The sequence below is a fragment of the Ammospiza caudacuta genome, chromosome 4 (assembly GCF_027887145.1).
Source record: "Ammospiza caudacuta isolate bAmmCau1 chromosome 4, bAmmCau1.pri, whole genome shotgun sequence".
Classification (NCBI taxonomy): Eukaryota; Metazoa; Chordata; class Aves; order Passeriformes; family Passerellidae; genus Ammospiza; species Ammospiza caudacuta.
The window spans coordinates 12,571,288-12,591,388 of NC_080596.1; the positions used below are offsets into that span (position 1 = coordinate 12,571,288).

The window sequence follows — 20,101 nt, forward strand, 5'->3', positions numbered from 1 at the left end:
GTTACTGCATGAAAAGTACAGAGAAACATGCAATTTCAAATTAATAGGAACAGCTGGAGTCAGAGGAAGGTTTTTTTTAAGTAGTAGCACATACCTGAGATGGATAGAGATGTTATTTGTATGTGTGTGATAGGCAGATGTGCTAACAGGCCTGTGAGGCCTCATCTGCTGCCTTAAATAATTTTTGCATCTTGGAACGACCATTTGTGTGGTGGTGGAAGAGTGTCTGCCCTGACACCATTTCCATGGCAGCCTGCAAGCACAACTGCCTTTAAATATGCAGTCCTGTGCCTTTGGTTCTCGAGTATCTTTGATTCAGGAGGCTTGGTGCCTCTCTCTGCATTCAAACCCTTCTCAGCTCAAATTGAACAAGTCAATAGTATTGTCAACCTCATTGTTGCTTTATTGAAATCTTCATCATCTCTTTTGCTGTCCCCCTGCAAAAATTTCAAATGATAAATTGTGCCTTTGTAGACTATATATTAATCTCTCAGTGAATTGCTATTTCTATAATATTCCACAATTATTACTCCTTAGTTCATTTTCTTAATCTTAAGGTAGGGCTCAGTGCTCAATAAAGCCAAATTTATTTGAAGCATTTAAAGAAGTTCACCTTGATACTCTCCATCTTTCTCTGACAGCTCATTATAATGAGACCATAGATTATTGTAGTCGTACTTGAAGCCTACATATTTCTTCTTCAGTTTTCCCCAAATGACTGAAGAAACACCAGCTGGTATTGGGTAACTAATCTTGACTCCCATTTTCTTATTCATGCTGGGGCGCTGCTCAGTGTGGAAATAATTCCTGTTTTTATTAGGATTGTTTGTGAAGTTATAAATCTACAAAGCAGCAGGCATCGGGAAACAAAGCTGCACTTTGTCTAATCGATGTGCTCTGGTGTTTCCTCTTTGACACTGCCTGGCTGTACCCTGGGACTTCTGAGGAACATCTCATTCCAGATGTGCCCCCTGACCAGCCTCCATCTCCCTGCTTGGACAAGGCTCAGATGACTATCCCTCCCTTGTTTCCATGGGAAGGAAACACAAGTGAACAGGCAGAGAGGAAAAGATCCACTCCATGCTCCAGCTGATCGCTCAGTCCAAGTAATTGGAGCAACACCATCATGAAAGGGCTGTCTGCAGCCCAGGGACAGCCAAAGTGCCTCTTTACTCAAGTCTGTGGGTATTTTCTAGGCTATGAAAATCATGTCTTAAGTCTCAGCTTTCTATTTTTCAGATTTTGTAGCACCTTAGTGTGTAACTCTGAACTTCATATAAAATGTTATAGTTAGCTTAGTTAGACAAAACAATCCTTTTCCAGCCTGAGAACCAAGGACATCGTTGCAGCTTTGGGCCCAAAAAGTATAAACAATGGCAAATTGAAGAGAGCACACCAGGGTGATGGGACTTCATAACCTGTAGCTGTAATTGGACAATTGACCCCAATATGTAACTGGACCAAAACTTATAAAAGAGTGAAAAGTCATGACCAGTCGTCCATCTTGGGTCCAGATTGCTTGTGTAAAACCATATTAAAACCTGTTCTTTTTAAAGGCCAATTCCTGGTGGCTGTCTCTAAGCAGTATTGAGCTCTGAGGAATTATTGTAGGATGTGAGTGCTCAAAACTTGTGATGAAGTTGTCTTATACTGAATACTCATAAGAAGAGGCACATTAAATAGTGGTGGTTTTGGAAAGCTTGGCTCTGTTTCAGGCAGACCTGATCTGCTGTAACCAGATACTACCAATCTTGTTCCATTTTTTTGGAGAACAAATACACTTAACCTTAGTGGTTGCTTCAGAAGAAGTTTAAAAAGCTTATTTTTCTCTTGTGTTTTCTGCAATAATATCTGCCTCCTCCCTGCTCTGTGTACACAAAGCCTGTGATTACTTTGAAGGAGATTGTTGAAAGGAAGGAACTGAAGCAGGAAAATACTTACAATATATAAGCTTGATTTCCAAATGCAGCAAAACCCCACAAATCAACTCGGAGGACAAGAATACCTCTGCCACCAGCTTCCTTGCCTGTAAAGATTGTTCCTGCCTCTTCCTCAGCTTACAATGTCTGGCATTTGGTAGATCACAAGCCAAGACCAAGAACTCCTTTACTGTGAAAACCTCCCACCTTCACATCCTGGTTTATTTTCTTTAAAACAGGATGAAGTGGATAAAAATGTGAAAAATGTACTCTCCCATCAAGTTTGTCTTAACAAACAGTTTTGAAAAATCATTTATCTGGAAATACTTCTGATGTAAGCCAATTAGTTTGACTCTCTCTGACTTTCCTTGGTCTTGATTCTCCATTTTTCAAATGATAAATGTTTATACCACATTCATAGCCTTTTTGAAGCAAAAAAAAAAAAAAATAAAATAAAGCACCAAAGAAAGTTTCTTTTTTTCCTGCAAATAGAACATTCAAATTTCTCAATCACCTGTTCTGATCTGATATTGATTTCCTTTAGTATTTCTTCTTCCTCCTTAGGGAAATAAATCTGTTTCTGGTATCTATCAGCCATTTTTCCCTTTGATAAAAAGAATTCATATAATTCTTAAGTAATGCTAAATCTTCTGTCAACAAATTAGTCTTGTCATCAGCCATAAGGGGCCTCATGATCTTCTTGGTGACCTCTTGCTTCTATAAAAACTTGAGAAAAAAATCTGTGTATAATAACTCCTGGCTATTCCTGTAATGTTTCTACTTTCATTTAAAAGCTTTTATGATATTTTGGACCAAATTGTTTTTTTTTTTTTCCTCACAACAAAACTGGAAACTTTAAAAAATATCCTGTTTGTGAGTATGATGGCAGGGCCTTAAGACAGCAAATGAATATATGTGTAAGGTTAATTCAATATGTGCAGGTTAATTCAGTAAAATCAATAATTTAGTGGCTAGAGCACTCCTTGGAGATAAATGGGTTGTATGAGATATGGTATCAAGTTTTCTTTGTCCCATTCCAGATAAGTGCCCAAATCACTAGATTATATGATCAGTCTATCTTTTTCTAGTCAAAGAATTATTTATCCAATTATTTATGTTCTTCCCCAGTAGAGAGAAATTTGGGTTAATATCTTCCCAAAAGTCATATGCATGCCCTAGTCTTGGGTTATTAGCTGCTTCTTCTACATGATTTGATCAAAAATTTAATGAAGAACTCTCTTTACATGATTAAAAAAAGGTTTCAACACTTTCAAATACAAAATATTTACATTAAAAAATGCACCTTTTTTCCAATCTTTCCCATCCCATGACATCACTGTTTTGCTATGCTAGTAGTTTAGTAGGCTCAAGTTTTCAGTTTTATTTTTTAAGATCTTGCAAGTTGCTTTACTTGGCTGGAAGCATAAAAATGAAGTACAGACTCTGTGACTTAAGCCATTGTCCATCACAATGCTATGATGTACTAAAGGGTGTTTTCCCTTCTTAGCTTTAATTGTGTTTTTTGGGTTTTTTTTCTCTGATTTCATATGAACTCAACTGGTACTCCACAAACTGTTCAAACTCAGACATATTTAAAGCATGATTTTTTTCAGATTATATCTTGTATCTATTTAATTTTTTTAACATTTTTTGTCATTTTTCACCAACACATTTTCCATGAAAATGTACTGTTTGTTTCTATTTAACATTTAACTGGAACTGTCATACCTAATGCCTTAGTAATCTCTAGGTGTATTGTGTCAGTCTGAAGTTGCTTAAACTCAGCCCTTATGCTGTTGTCAGGCTTTCCAGATTTTCAGTGGTGTGGGTTTGCAGATTTACCTCTTCATCTCCAATATGTGTCCAGCTGATTCTTAAAAACTCTGTCAAAAAATTGCTATCATTTCACAAATTTTAAAGCAAAACACAGCTCTATACCATGTGCTCAGAGCTATTGCTTGATTTATTTCTTCCACTTAATATGCCCCAGATTATATCCAGCACTTGAATACTCCCATTTCTACTTAGTTTTCTGTCTCCTTTCAAAACCATATTAGTTTATTGTTGCCTCCTGTGCAGTTCCATCAACCATCTTATTTCTTTTTACTCAGGTTTTGAACCCTAGTAATTGTAACCAGCTGGTAAGGTCTCCTGGGGTTCGGCCTCTGTAAATTTTACTTCCATTTAGCACCTGGACACATTCTCCACCTTGCCTGCTCTCTGAACAGCACAGATTTGAAAGGGGTAGGACAGAAAGTAACTACTGCACTGTCTCTTGAACTGGAAGTTTCCACTATCAAAATTAGGTGCAAAGCAATTGTACTTTGTGATCTGTGTACAACGTCAGACACAGATAGGAAAAAAATTTTCTTGCTTTCTGAAATCCCCACGTTGGAAGGTTTTGTTTCTCAGAGTCTTGCCCCAAACAAACAATGGGATTCTGCTGGTGCTAGAGTAATTGTCTCTTAAATTGTGTATTATCTGGTGGGATTTCCTCTGGTAAAAAAAAAAAAAAAAAAGTGGTTTCCATGCTCTGGCACTTCTGAAAATTGATAATTTATTTTAATTCACAATTTTCTGCTGTTCCTGCATCTTTTGCCTAGTTGAGAACCACTTTAGGACACAGCAGTATTGTTGCCATCATATTGACTATACAGTCGTATGCCTATCTGTATGTTATATCACTTGTGGGTTTTTAGCATTAACTACAAGGTTCAGCTACATTTTTCCCCTATAAATAAACATGTGGCAGAAATTAGTAGTTAAAGAGCTGTGAGTTTTGTTTTTTAAAGTACTTCCCATGTTGATTTAAAGCATATGCAATCATATATCCATCATGTAACTTGCTAGTATGGAAGCACAATTTCAGAGGCTTGGTGCCTAAAAAAAAATCATTGAATTCAGAATCTGTAAACTTAGAATATAATGCTTCTGATATATTTCAAAGTGTACAATAGTTATAGCTAATAAATGTAAAATATTAATACTATCTAATTTTTTTTGTCCGTATGGTAAAACTCAAATATTTAACATTTGTCTTTTCCTGCTGTGATAACTGGCTGTGATGTCATAAGAAGGAAGCATGAGCTGGTCATGCCAGGGAATTTAGACCAGGAATTTGAATTATCTGTAGAAAATTTCTCATATTTTTCTTTTTTATTCCCTCAGTAGAATATGCCCCATGATATCTGGCAGCTCAGACAGGAGTGGGAAGCGCAACCAGGTACGGGAAATCTGCTATGGACTGGCCTCTACATAGCAGAAAAGACCAAAAAACGGCTTGGCCATGGATGTAGAAAGCTGCCTAAGCCTACAACAGGAGTGCAGCTGGAGAGCCAGGAGTACTCAGGTAGGCTCTTGCCTTCCACTTCACTTCAAAGTTCCTGAGCACACAAGCAAACCAAAACTGGCAGCTTGGACAGTGGGAGGAGAGGCATTTCCAAGCTCACAGTGGGTTTGATCTGGGAGAAGCTTTCCCCAGCGCAGCAGCTCTCACCAAGCAGCTGAGGATTGCTCACAGGGCAGTCACTGCTAGAGGCACAAGAGGGCTATGGGCTTGTTTCCAAAGGGGTTCGGTGGCCAGGACTGAAAAGTACTGCTCAGGTGGAACTCACCTGGATACCATGCTAGAAGAGCACCCTCTGGGGGTACATATAATTCAGGTGATGCATCAGGGAGGTCATCTAGGCATACATGTAGTGCAGTCTGAGCCATCAGAAGACAATTTGCTGAACAAAACCCTCTAAGGTTAGCCCTCACTCGACACAGAACAGCACCCATATATCATTGTTCTAGTCTAGATGATAATTAGCTTTTGTAAGGCTAATGTATCAAGAATCTCACCGGAGGTCCAATAACAGTGTTTATAGCTCTCAAGTATATGGACTGCAAATGCTGACTGCCATCTCCAGCTTTACCAAGCCACTTGGGCTCTTCAGTCAAATCATTACAGACAAGGAGTGCAGTGATCACAAGCACTTTTCAGATTCCTGTTGGAGAGGGGCATTTTTTTTCCTTTCTTTTCAACCTGATTAGTCTTAGACCTGTAGCTTGGGCATGAACCTGAGGAACTTAGGTTAACAATTTCTGTCTCATCTGCAACAAAAGCAAGCTTTGTGAACATCCTTTCAGAAAAATAATATTTTGAAACCATATGAATGTTTGCACAGAGCAAAAGAAAAGGGTGCAAACATTGTAAAAGGAGTTTACACCTCCTATGCTGTTGCTTTTCGGAAGGCTGTGCTTGGATTTTGCAGTATTTGCCCTGTTCTTATTATGCTTTTATATTTCAGTGTGGGGAAAATAACGTGGGAAGAATGCTGCACTCCAGTACTCTTTCCTCAACACACACATACGCACATACATATACAAAATAAATGAAACCTTACTTCTTATTAAGGGAAAAAATATTCTTGGCAACTTACATTGGGAGATTATTGGGGGAAAATAGCTCTCTTTAAGGAAAGTAAGTAAAGTAGGTGCGGGCAGTGACTTTAAATTGGACATTAAACTAATCCAGGGCTATACTTTAATAAAGGCTAGTGCTGGGAATTCTTATGGATTTTCTAGCTCATTGCTGGGATGACAGAGAAATACAATAAATGTTCTATTACTTACACAAGCTGCTGGTTTTCAGAAAATTAGTCACCAGTGACCTTTTACCCTTTGTCTTGCTCTCTTTCTCAGTAAAAGTACCTGATCAGAATCAAATGCAGCCCTGCTGTATGATGGCATCCCTGCAGGCTGCACAGGGCATCCCTCTGAGTATGACTCTTACATAGCATAAGATCAGCTTATTTTTCTCACTGTGTAACTGCAATATTGGGGGGCAGCAGGGGAGAGGGAAGGGAGAGAGGAAGACAATAATCTTCTCATCATCAGTGTTCTTTTTCTCTACTTTTTAAGTGTAGAAGAAAAGGAGGCATAGTTATACATTTCTTAGTAATGAATTAAGCCCAAACCATAGAACAGAACCAATCAAACTGCTCAGTACTAAGTTTTGAGAACCACAATATGACTTGGTTGTAACCCCAGCCTCACAAATCATAAACGTTTGGTTTTGCTTGATATTTTTTTTATTTTCTGTGAGCATCAAAACATGATGTTTATATTCTCTACAATGAGGCACAGACTTTTGCAGAGGGGGAGGGGACTATATTACTTGGTGTATACTAGCCCTTTGGTAGAATTATATTGATTAGTTTTCCAGTTAGCAGTGAGACCTCCTTCTGACCCTATTTTCAGGGTCAGTAGATCATAATGCAGAAGCACTAAGAGACTGGCATCCCTCCCCACACTGTTTTTTGAAGAGTGTACAGACAACAAAATCACCATTTTATAGTTATAAAAATATATATATAATGTGTGTGTTTATATATATATATATAATTTCTACAAGTAGAAAAAGAGTGGGATTGGGCTCTGATCTGCAAATGAAGGTTTAACTTACATATGATTCATAATAACATTTTTTTGTGAAAATGAAAATACATCCAGCTTCTACTGCACAATTTTAGAAGTGATTTTTGCCATAAGCTGTTGGGTTTTTTTTTTTTAAATAGAAGAGGAATGCCTCATGCTCGAGTACAATTAGGACAGATGTCAAAGAGGAATACACACCTATATTTGAAATACAACTATTGTTCTGGGATCTTTAGTCTGAGAGCTCTCAGATAGGAACTCACAAGACAAAGAGCAGGCAGTTAGAGGCAGTCTGAGGATGTCCCATGAGCAATCTGTTGACTTCTATCTTGTATTGCATGTCAACCATACATACCTCTAATCAAAGAAGAAATCATTTGTCAAAACTTGCTGCACTTTTCATATCCAAAATTTTCCATGGCAGGTGTATAACAGACAAAGAACAAGGACAACATGAAATACCTAAAGAATGCTTTTAGTTGCTATTTTTAATTGCTATTTGAAGCTTACATTTTTTAATCCTTGGTCCTGTAAAAGGATAAGGACTGGAGTCAAGGACTCAAATATCCTCACCCTAACACCAGGACCTTGCAGAATGCTTTTGAACTCCGGTGCTCCCCGAGCGCTCTGTAACTGTAGGAGACCTTGCTCCTGCCCCGGTAAGAGCCAGTCTGTTCTTATCATATTGAGAAAAAGAAGCTTGACTTCTAACAGCTGCTGCCTCTGGTTTTCTATGCTTCCTTAACTGAACTACAGACTGCAAGGAGCTAATTAATATATTCCATGTTAACCATGAAATCACCACCTGGAGAAATAAAGGACTGGAAATAACTCTGGGGGAAAAGAAAGTGAGGTAAGCTGTTCGAGGCCTGAGTCCTTGCCCAGCAGAGACACCTTTGCCCCTCAGAGACACATGGACAACACTTCACCTGCAGCTCTGCTCCTGAAATTTCCTGCTCTTGGTTATCCATGTTCTGGTACCAGGGTATCTGATGAAATCAGCTTCCCAATTATTGTCCCTTGCCTTTACCCCAGGCCAGCAGGTCTTGCAGAGAGCATGCCAACATAGCAGCATGCCTGCTGCCTTATATCATCCTGGGTTTGGAAAGTCTGGAAATAGTATGTAGAAAAAATTTAGTGAATAGGTGTTGTTCCTACATGTGATTTTTAGTTGCATTTAGATTTTAGTGTGGTCCAGCAGAGATGGCAAAGAGAGTATCCCCCTCTTGCAGCAGAACAACGTGCACCATCTCTTTACTTCCTGCTCTTTACTTCCTTATCTTTTATTTTGACAGGCCTAAGGTTTGATTCTCCTGCATGATATGGAGCTCTCAGATTTGAAATTGAGACACAATGCCTTATTTATTTCTCATATTAATATGGCACAGGATTTCAGCATCCTGGTTTATGAACATAAGACGTTCATAAATCCACCCTTAAGTGACAAAGATTATCTTCTCCACTTGTTTCCCTGCTGAAACAAAGGCAATTTATTCTTCCTACTAGTATCTTAACACACCTGGTTTATTCTGGAAGATTTGATAGGATTCCTAAAATTTCTTATTAATGGCTAAACAATTGCCATTGTAGCCTTCTTGCACCTGCATGCCAATCAGATCAAATAACTTGCAATGAGGGTCATATTCCTAACAGAAGTGAGCTGACTCCAAAGGACCTGGGTGCTGGAGTGAGCAGCTGGTCCTTTTCCAAATATTCTGGAGCGCAGGTATGGCTGAGTAGGCTGTCATTACACCCAGCACGTGCCACGTCAGTGCTGAAAACAGACAAACAGCTGCTCAGTGGATGAGAGTGACCATATTCCATGCACACACACTGCTTCCATCCTTCACCAGCTGCTGTTGGAGAGACCCTTCCATTTCATGATGGTTGAGAGTCCTTAGCATGTCACAGGGTGTGTTCATATGGCCATAGTCACCTGCAAAACTGGTGTGATTTTCTGATGTGCTCCTCTGCTGCATCATGCAAATATGCCTTTTTAGTACTTAAAGGGCTCTTATAAAATAGACGATGAATTTTTACAAGGAAAGGTTGTGGTAGGACAAAGGGGAAGAATTTTAAACTAAAATAGAGGAGATTTAAATGAGATGTTAGCAGTGAGGGTAGTGAGACACTGGAACATGTTGCACAGAGAAGCTGTGAATACCCCATCCCTGGAAGTGTTCAAGGCCAGGCTGGATGGGCTTTGAACAACTTCACCTGCTGGTAAGTGTCCCTGCCTATGACAGGGGGGTTGGAACCAGCTGATCTTTAAAGTCCCTTTCAACCCAAGACACTCTATGGTTCTATGAAGTGTTAATGAAAATTTTAATGAACTTACCTTTTATGTCTCCATGTCTGTTTTGGCAATAAGAAATTATTCTGAGCCGGTCCTTGGCATGTTGGCTGAGCTAGTTCACAAAAAATTCATTTAACATCTCACTCTCTGGGAGTTTTGCTTTTCTTTCTTTTCCTGTCATGGACTTGTGAGCTAACTGTTCATTCAAGTGTTGTGGAGAAGTGACCTCTCTGGAGGAAGGTGAGTGGCCCTGACACTTTCTGTGCTATAAGCTGGCACAGATAGGTGGATGCTTCTGCATCAGAGCTTGTGAAATTAGAAATTCATGTGAAATGCACCTAATTTCCTTGTCTTTTTAGACAAGGCATCCCTTCAGATTAAAAGGCCACTAAATAAGCAAAGAAAATGGTGTTTCTTACCCATTTTCAGGCAAATTACCCTGCTTCATTTCATTGTCATTTTGCTACAAGTCTTCCTGGGGCTTTGGTTAATTTTGCTGATAATTTATCTTAAAACTTAACATTGCTGCATTTTTCCAGTTTCAGCAAAAAATATTCTTAATTAAGGGCCATGTTTCTAAAGCTGTAAAGAAGCAATGTTTTAAACAGTGAATTATGAAAAAGGTCAAAATATTATTTTTCCCTTTAAGGGAAAATGCATTTTTTTCTTTTGTTAGTCATCACCCTGAAAAAAATGACTGAGAGGACAATATCCAGTCTCCTTTTCTTCTTTGTCATACTTCTTTTCCACACATCCACAGGGCGGTTACAATAAATTTGACAAATTGAAGTAAAACTAGGAAGAATGTGCCCATCAGTAACAAAAGGTGGATGTGGGCAATTTAAAGTGACCCCTTATCACTATTTTTAAACAGCAGATCATCTATATAATGCACCAGCCCTCATCATCTCTTACCTAGACAACTGCACATCAGAACCCTGACAGCGTCTTGTCATGTGTGTAAAACAAACATTTACCCTCAAGAATATATTCATCCTAGTATCTCTGCTTTTCACAGAGGATAATCCAGAGCAGAAGTATATTACTGGAAGTTTCAGTGGTTTGTTTGGAGGGGTCCCTCCTTCTCCAGCGTTTGTCCCTGTGCTCTCTGGGCAAAAGTTGATATTTTTGGTGAATCTTCATTCCATGGACATTTACTATGAAAGGTATTCTTAATTTCTATTATTTACCCAACAGCATTTCATTGCTTTAATTAAGTTATTGGAATTTAATTATTGCTGCCTGAAAGGATGAGTATCGTTGCTCCTGTGTGAGGACAAGCTTCTTGTCATAAATTCCCAGTAACAGCAACTCTCTTCACCTTTCTCTCTTCTCTAACTCTGTAGATAGTAGAGTGGCAGTTATGATTATTTAGGACCTAAGCTAGAAAACCCTTAATCATGTGGATATTCATTGCTCCCATGGTCTACTTATTTCATTGATTGTGCTAGTTTATTTTTTGTAGGATCAAGTGAGCAATTATAAAACAAGTAAAAACCAGAGAAAAATGACAAGAGTCGATTTAGAGTACAGAGAAGTGCTTACATCCCATACCTCATGGCACCCCCCCCAAGTAAGAGATACTCAATCATAATAATAAAAATGGGCTAGTCCTTCTGCAGCCTGAAATGGGTTCTCCTTACTTCAGAAGCATTTCCCACCACGCCCCACATGGACCTGTTTGCTCACCATTTTGCTGGTGAGTGTTGAGGGGATGGATCCTGTTGGCAGTGGCACAGCTGGGGACTGCACAGCCGCCCAGGAGATTTGTTAAATTAGTTGGGCTTACCCAAATAATTTAACCCAGCATGTGGTTAGGCTCCTGCTGCTTAACTCCTCCTTTAACTTTTTGTCCAGAACTCATGCCCTCTAGTCCAGGCACTTGTGTGCTCCTCTGTATCAGCAAGATTTTTCTGTTTTGGTTCCACTTGACCCCTTTGGAGAGGCAGGAAAGCCCAGACACCTCTGTAGGATAGAGCCAGTAGCAGCTGCAATGGGGGAGCCAACATTCTATTAAACCCCAACCGAGCCTAAGGCAGAGGAAGGGCTTTCCCCCCATCAGAGCAGAGGGAGAGAGAGCACAGGGCACCACACACCACCCTCAACCCTTTCCCAGCACTATCTTTGTGCAGGTGGGGAAGGCAGAGACCTCTCCTGGGCATTCAGACAGCTCCAGACAGGGATGCACTGGCTCCAGCCCCTGTCCCACAGGAAGAAGGGGCCTGGCTGGCGTGCAGGGCTGCCAGCTCAATGTCCAGCTTTGTGCAAGATGAATTAAACAAGGTAGGACATTGGTGTGTAAACCAAGCAGAATTAGGAATGGGTCCCGGCCAGAAAAGTATGGTTTTGAACCTAAATCACAAACCAAACTTTCCCAAAGGGAATGTTTAGATTCAGGGCCATCACTTAAAATAAATAATGAATAAATAAGGTCCTGTATAGATTTCTAACTATGTCACTTTATTAACACTATAGATTTTTCAGACACAGAGGGGCTGTAAGAATTGCATATACATTTCATTAGTAGGGAATTTATGACTACAAGATTGCACTTAAGGTTTGCACTGACGCTTTATGCACCCTTTTGACCCAGTCCCTTTGCTATATTCTGCCCAGTATTATTTTTCATAAGCCAGGAAACGTTTTCCATATGTTTTGTAGCATTATCCAAAGGGAGTTTGCAGCTGTACTGTTCCTACTTTATCATGTTCGTACTGACTGAAGTGCAGACCCCTCCTAGTGACAGTACCCATCTGAAAGATCATAACAACGCATTTTTGGCACATTATTGTTCTACTTTTGTGTCAAGCCTCCCCCACGGAACAAAATTGTTTCACAGTTTTTATTAAAATTTACTATAAATGAACAGCTGAAAAAATAAACAGAAAAGTCTGTGTGTATCTTATTTACTGTCATCACAAAAAGAATATCTCTGCTGGAACATTATAACATAACCTAACAGCCAAAACTAACTCACAGAAATAAGCAGAGACATTAGAAAGGTTGAAGGTCAGGAGAGTTCATTATTTTCAGTAAGCTTAAAAGGCAACAAAGAGGCTGGGGGAGAAGGAAAAAAAAGAGCAGAAGGAAAGTTAGGAAGGTACATGGGAGCAGCAGAGGTGCAGGAAGGGAAAAATGAACCAGGAACCTATGTGGCACAAGGCAAAAAAAAGGATGAATGTACCAATATTTTAGCTATCACATCTTTCTACAAAAAAGAAATGTCTCTATGTTTAGCTTTCTTTTGGAAAAATAAATACATTGACCTGAAAAGCCCTAAATAAAACCCCATCTGTGAGTTATTTGAACCAATTGTGGCACTCCACTGCTAGTTTGCAATATCTGAGGTCTGATCTCCCAAGTTATTCTGTAGGCATGTGAGCTTTCTCCTGCAGGATGACTTCCAGAAACTTTGTTTGGACTTAAAATGTAATTATTTGAGGAAAATTTTTACTGATGTGCCATGGTCCAAGTGAAGATGTGGTGCAAGAAGCTGCACTTTGGCTGATGGTTTCTGTGCCTCCCTGTGCTCGTACACGCTTTCACAAGATCTGAATTTGATCTCCTCGATATGCTTCAGTGGAAAGGAGTTTCTAATCGTAACTGGAAGCAGATATATCCAAAGAAACAGTTTTAGTAAATCCCACTGAACTCTATCATGGCAGAGAGACAGTATAAATGCTCCCCATGAGTCCACTAATGAAATGCCTGGCAAAGCCAAAAAGGGCAAAGAAAAAAATAGAAATCACAGCTGCAATATCAGCTTGAATAATAGAGCTAGGAACCAGAGAGTAATAAAAGATGAGCAAGAGGTCAGAAATAACACAATATGAAGGCAAAAGGAAGGACATGAATGCTTTCCAAAAAGTGAGGCAAAGAAGAAGAAAAAGTGTTCTGGGTCATATGAAAGGCTCACATAAAATGATTTAAAAGAGGAAAAATAAAAAGTAGTGTGAAGGTAAAAGTTAATTACTTTATTTCATAAACTGTAACACTTCACAGCTTCATGCTGGGATTATTCCCAGTAGAATCAGTACTAGGGGTCAGATCCTCAATGCCAAGTCCCTCAAATGAGCCTGAACAGATACTTAACTTCTTTGTGATACCAAGTACTATTTCGAAGGATCCCCTATCTCTTTTTTTTTTTTTTTATCTTATCCTGTTTGGGAATTTTGGTGCACAACTTCTGATTTAATTGAGACTTGTCCTCTTTGGGAAATAATTAGTAAAGTTTATTTTATGGATTTTTTTATTCATCACTGAATGTGCAGGCAAAGGAGAAAGCACTACATTTCCCATTCCTAGGCTGAATGGGAAGGAGCCAAGGGGTACCCAGCAGAGGGCCCTTGGAAGTACAAACTTCCAAGTACAAACTTGAGTTATCTGGATCTTAGTCCTTCCTGTCATTTGTGCTTCTAAGCAGTAAATCAGGCATCTGTTGCAGAGGTTTAGTATTTGCATAAAGATTTGTAGTATATTCCTCTAAAAGTATGTTCCAGACAGAGTAAAATGAAAGCTTTTATTTAATGATCTGTAGCTACAGTGGTAATTATTTACTCTAAGTAAAAATATTATCAATTTTCTTCTTCAAAAATAAAAACAGTATTTCTGGTGAAAGGAAAAACGTTGTTGAAAAATGTTAGCTAGTGAATTGTGTTTCATTTTATGTGATGAGCTCATCAATTCTTGACATTCAATCTACAATTATAGTTCAATTTTTGGTGTTTAGAAGGAAAAAAAGGCACCAAACTTAATGTTTTAAAGTGTTAATTTAACCTTACAATGAGAAATTATAAGAAAATTATTGCTGACATATTCACTTTTTTAATGGGAATACACTAATGATGACCATTATATAGAATAAAGAAAAGAAGCATTTTTAAAGGCAGAAAATTTCCAGGCTTGAGGCTTAATATTAAAAGAAAAACAAAATATTAATATTGACATGTATCTAAATATTTCTAAGATTTCTAATATTTATAATATTATCCAGACGGGATTGCTATTCAAACATATTATTTTGGATTAACAAAACTTAAAGATTTCAACCCAAATTTAACATTTTACCCACAGATAGCTGCAGAATAAGCAGAATACATAGGAACATCTCAGCAGGAGAATCTTCCATGTGTCACAGTTCTTGAATCAAAATAGGCAAAGTACAGCCAGGGTGCCGCCTAAACATGTCACAGGCATTTACAAGCAAGCACACACCATGGCCACGCCAGGGAGGACAGTGGTGCTGCCCACCTGTCCTGCTCCATGTGCAGCCCAGGACTCTGCAGCTCTTTGCTGCTCTGGGGGCCCTCAAAACGCTGGGCATCTTCTGCTGACGCGTTGGTTTGCATTTCCCTGTTTAAACACAAGGGTTTTCACATTTTCTCTTTGGACAGGACTGGCTGTACAGCCCTGCTGGCAGGCTCCCTGTTACCTGCCTGTACCTCTGTGCAAATTAAAAACCTGTCATGACATATTGGCTGATGATATTATCTCCTTAGCCTTGGGGAAACCGCTGCAGAAGGAAAATGGCTTAAACCAGAAACGTCTTATTGAGATAGCTATTTTTGGAAACAGTGGGACAGGAGTACTCCTGGTGTAGGTAAATATCATTCCAACACAGAGATGAAGTAAAAAACTTTGAAGTGATTGTTTCAGGTAGCAGTAGCTGACAGGACTTTGACACTGTACTACGCATCCTTTTCCACAGGAAATGTAATATTTTTTTTCCCCTTGTTGCCCGTGTATTTTCTTTTAATCCTAGACAGCAACAAATATTCATTTAAGAAATTATTTTGAGGAAGACAAGATTTGCCCTTTAGGTATTTTTGTGTAGTCTTAATTATTTAATTGGTGCAAATTGCAATGTCTTTGCACTGAATATCTAAGGCAAATGTTTGATACATAGATTATAAAGTGTGTGAAGCTTTATTTTTCTCATCTAGCATGCTTTGCACCTAAACATTTGTGATTGGTCTTTTTTCCCGTTTTTTTTTTTTAATTTTTTTTTAATGTGAGAACTGATCTAGAAAAGCTTGTTTTCCTTTTATGTGACTTAACTGCAAAATTCATAGGTGTAAATCCAAGCACATGCTGGTGTGTGTTCTGCCTTACATTATTATAGTTATCCTCTGCTTTCCTCTCTCAGCATAAATGTTTGCACATATTAAAAAGTTTACATAGCTATAAAATACTGATACATGTATGCAATTTTAAATGCTATCAAATTTAAAATCTCAATAAACTGCTTTAAAATCAAATCATCATGCCTTTCAGGAAGCTTTGCCAAACCAGATCCTGGGTTTTTTTTTTCTTCCCTCCCAATAATAACCACAAGGCTTTCAGTGGTGCTGCCTGGCTCCCAGGAGCGCTGGCTGCTTGGCACAGCAGGCATGGTACAGGAATTGGGATAACATGGAAGGTATCAGAGAGCTGATATGCCAGAATAGGTTCTTATGGGTCCCTACCTGTTTTTAAAAAGCCAAGTAGACAGACCTTAAAAAGTATTATCATCAGAAATCTTGTTGGATATTAAGTGTGCCATGGAAATGCAATAAAAATGGAAAGGCAACATTGCCCAGAAAATCTTGAGCCAAAAAGGGAGGAGAAAAGTTGTTTACTTAGTTGTTATGAGTCCATGCTTGGTGTATGAATAAAAATGTGAGACCTTTATTAGATAAGAGAAATCTGACATGGTTTTAAGGCTCAGACTCTAAATAATAATCTGAAAGCAAATAGAATTTTTGATCCAAGAAAAGTATTTTTCTTTGCTTTGAGGTCAATAATTTTAAAATTAAGGACTGAAAACCTGTCCTGTTCTTAGATAAATAAATATCTGATCCATGCCAATTATCAAAAAACTATTTGGATATTTTATTGTGCATAAGTAGTGAGTACTATGAATGCTGTGAAAACCGTGATTTTATTTTTTTTTTCTCAGTAGATGCAGACTGATAATTTTTTTCTCAGTAGATTCAGATATTAAAGAGCAGTTTGTGTTTAGTATAAGAGCATTTAAAAGTAATCAGAACAATAAGGAAAATGTAATCAAGGGAATATAGCCATAATTTAGTCACATCTGAAAACTTCAGACTGTAGCTTAAAAACTTACCTAAAATCCCAGGTTGCATGTCCTGTATGTTTATGAAGTAGAGAAGACAAAAATATATTAATCTTTTTTTCTTTACAATTTCATGTATTTGTTTTAAGAAGAGGAAAAGCTGCAATACCATAGACCTCATGGTCTCATTACGTAGCCTGGAGGTCCATGATTCAGTGCCAGGGCCAACACATAAAAATTATTACTTGATAGGTGTGACCCAGACTGAAGAAAAGATAAAAGATTCTTTTACACAAGTAAGACAATTGATCAGCCTCTTATGCTCTCTGTCAGCTAATGATGTGTTTCTGCCAGAGAAGAGCCAGCATGAGAAAAGAGGAAAGATGATGATAGCTGGAGAGCAGAACATCTTTGCTTTTTCTCTAAATATGCTATCTCAACCATAGGATCATCACAATCAGATTTTTGGGATCCTGGTTTAATCAGACCTTGAAAACACATTCTTTCTTCATCTGAATCACATACAGTGTAATTTCCTTAAGTTTTAGAGACTTTTTCTTACCTACTGACAAAACAAAAAAAACGGAGCTGCATCTTTCTCAAATGTTTTATTCTAGCCTTTCAGCTATAAGACGGAATGTAGGGAAGATCAGGAGAGTAATAATTATTCATAGTGAAACAAATTCAGGATTCAATATTATTATTTTTTCTTAGGTTTTCTTTCACAGGCAGGAGGGATGTCTGTTCTACTCTGAAGTTTCCCTGCCATGATCCTGACAGTGTCCTGGACGTAGCATCACATCTGAAACCAAGCAATGCACAAAGACACAGATTCCATTGTGTCAATTAACTCCTGAATCTCCATAGGGCTCAAGACCCTCTGCTTAGTTAAGTTCAGTATTTGACACTGATAAAATGGAAAGTGATCTTTAGTTCTTGATACTGTTTAAAGGAATCTGCCTTGCTATTTATTGGGTTTGTAAAATCGAGTACATGCTCGTGGTTTTGGCTTCACAAAAGAGGACATGTACTCTTGTACAGAAAATTATGCTGCTGGAGAGAACAGCAAATCCCTTATTTACCTTTTATCACTGGAGGATGACTTGAGGAACTTAGGACTTTTATGCCCACAGGTCAGGTTTCATGTACATGGAGTTGTACAGTTTGCAGAAACTTTCTGCTCAGCCAAGAGATGAATTATTCCCACCATCAGGTGGAATAAGCCAGCAATAACCTGTACTGCCTTTGTTTTGGCTTTGCTTTCTCAATCACTAGGCAGGGAAATGAAGGACAAATGGCCTCCTCAGCTTGTGCTGGCTGAAAGAAGGCTGGGAGGAATAGTTGGATATTGGCAGGTCTGGCAAGGAAGTTTTTAGGTGCTTTAGACTGCAGTTCCTATCTCCCACCACTGACAGTCATCCACTGTTCTTTTCCCTAACCTTAGTGATTGGAACCCATAGGATAAATCTGGGTCTATTATTGTACACACCAGTATTGCAGTAGAAGGTAATCTGTATGCACAAGTTCAGTAGAGAGAGCATAAACTGTGATTTTAAAGCTGTGAATATATCTTCTAAGCCCATTGGAAAATTCCATTATTTCACTGGAACTTTTCAAGTGATTTTCACAGATGGCCTAAGATCATGAATGAAGCTACGAATTCATTTACAGAATAAGTCTGTAAATTGATAAACCAGGAGAGGAATGTTGTGATGTCATCTTTTTGCCTCAGATGCAAATATACCTGTGTATAATGTGTTGGATCTGTACAGAGAATAATTTTTCGTATTATTGTTGGGATAACTCTTGCTCAATAGGAGTTAAAGATACTGATTTCTATTTTTATAATTAAAGGATAAGCATGTTTCAAAGTGTACTTACACATCATATAAAGAAAAGAAAACATTCCAAAAAATGGACTGCACCTCAGAGAACATCCCTGGTTAATTCTATTCCTGCAAAAGAGATGATTATTTATATTAGGAGCTACCTACATTAGGAGCCACCTATACTAGGAGCTACAGTCATTCAAAAGGATGAAGTGGTTACCACACAGTGTTGTAGATTAAGATGATTTTACTGGATATTACACATTATAAAATAGCTGGGCCTTTTAACAAGCTTTAACATCCTTTAAGGACATAAAACCTTATATCAAAACTGTTAAAGAAAACATACAACAAGATGACCATTGGGATTATTTTCTGAGTACTTAACATGAATAACCAGACTTAAAAATTGTTTATAGCTCTAATGTCTGAAACTAGTGAAAGGACTGACTGCACAAATTTATGATTTTTAATTTTGGGGTTTTTTTGGCAAGGAGTGAGCTTTATTTGTAATGGATGGTGTAATCCTTTGGTAGCTGTTCTGGAACTGGCACTACAACTGTGCATCTTTTATTACTCAAAGCTTCAAAAAAGTGCTTTATTACAGGCAATTTTTATTTTTAACCACTGTTACCATTTCTTTTTCAACTGAAGCTTAATGCTATAGAAACCTCAGATACCAAGCAAAAAGGAAAAAGGGGAAACCACAGCAGCAAGCCCTTCAGCTCTTCTCAGGGGAAAAAAAAAGTGTTCTTCATTTGCACACTGCAGTCTGGACATCCCTGGAGTTTTTCAAGTGTGTATGTTAAGAAATATACCTATACAGAAAAAATACCTCAAAGAATTTCTAACTAGATACAGGATAGCACATTGGCTTAATCCCAGACTGTTTATACAGGGACTATATTGGGAGGTATTTTGCATGAAAGACATTGAATTAGGCCCATGATTTGACCCAAATTTGCAGACATAATTACAAGTTTACAATACTAAATATCTATGCTAATTTGCTAACCTCACCATACGTTGCTGCTGCTGGTGTGTCAGGGTTTTCTTAGCATGAGGAAATACTACAGAAGTCTTAATTTCTAACCTTAGATATGTCAATTTTTATTAGAAATATATAAACCAAGCTTTTTCTTCACTAAATGTAGGAAGCTCGTCCTGTTCCTATTTCTTGTACTTCTCTTATCCTCTCCATTCAGCAGATAGAGCCAGCAATACTTAATGGCTTATAAAATAAAGAGCAATAAGAATTTGAAAGCCTACAAAAAGAATGAAAGTAATTAAGACCTAGAGCTTTGGACAGATGCCTTGGCTTATATCATGTTACTTTACTTAGTCAAAGCAGATTCCTAATGCAAAAATCAGAAGTTAGAGAAGACCAGCAAATAGCAGCATTAACAGTTTTCCTGTATTTTGCAAGACACTTTTCTAATTTCACATGTTGGAAATGGTTTAATGTCTTGAGAGCAAGAAGGGGGCTGTTGCCAAGGACTTCTGGTAGACTGGGTACAATTACATCTGGTCAGTTTCCAGGACAACAATAGGTCACTGTGTACTTCTGTACATTTATTTT

General features: G+C 38.2%; 1 protein-coding gene across 1 annotated transcript in view; it reads left to right on the forward strand.

Moving 5' to 3' along the window:
* The first annotated feature begins 5,204 nt into the window (after nucleotides 1-5,204).
* FAM241A (family with sequence similarity 241 member A) overlaps nucleotides 5,205-20,101 on the forward strand; it is a 297,189-nt gene continuing 282,292 nt past the window's right edge. Inside the window, exon 1 of the mRNA XM_058803555.1 lies at nucleotides 5,205-5,268. The gene's annotated coding sequence lies outside the window, so the exon portion shown is untranslated. The remainder of the gene's footprint in view (nucleotides 5,269-20,101) is intronic.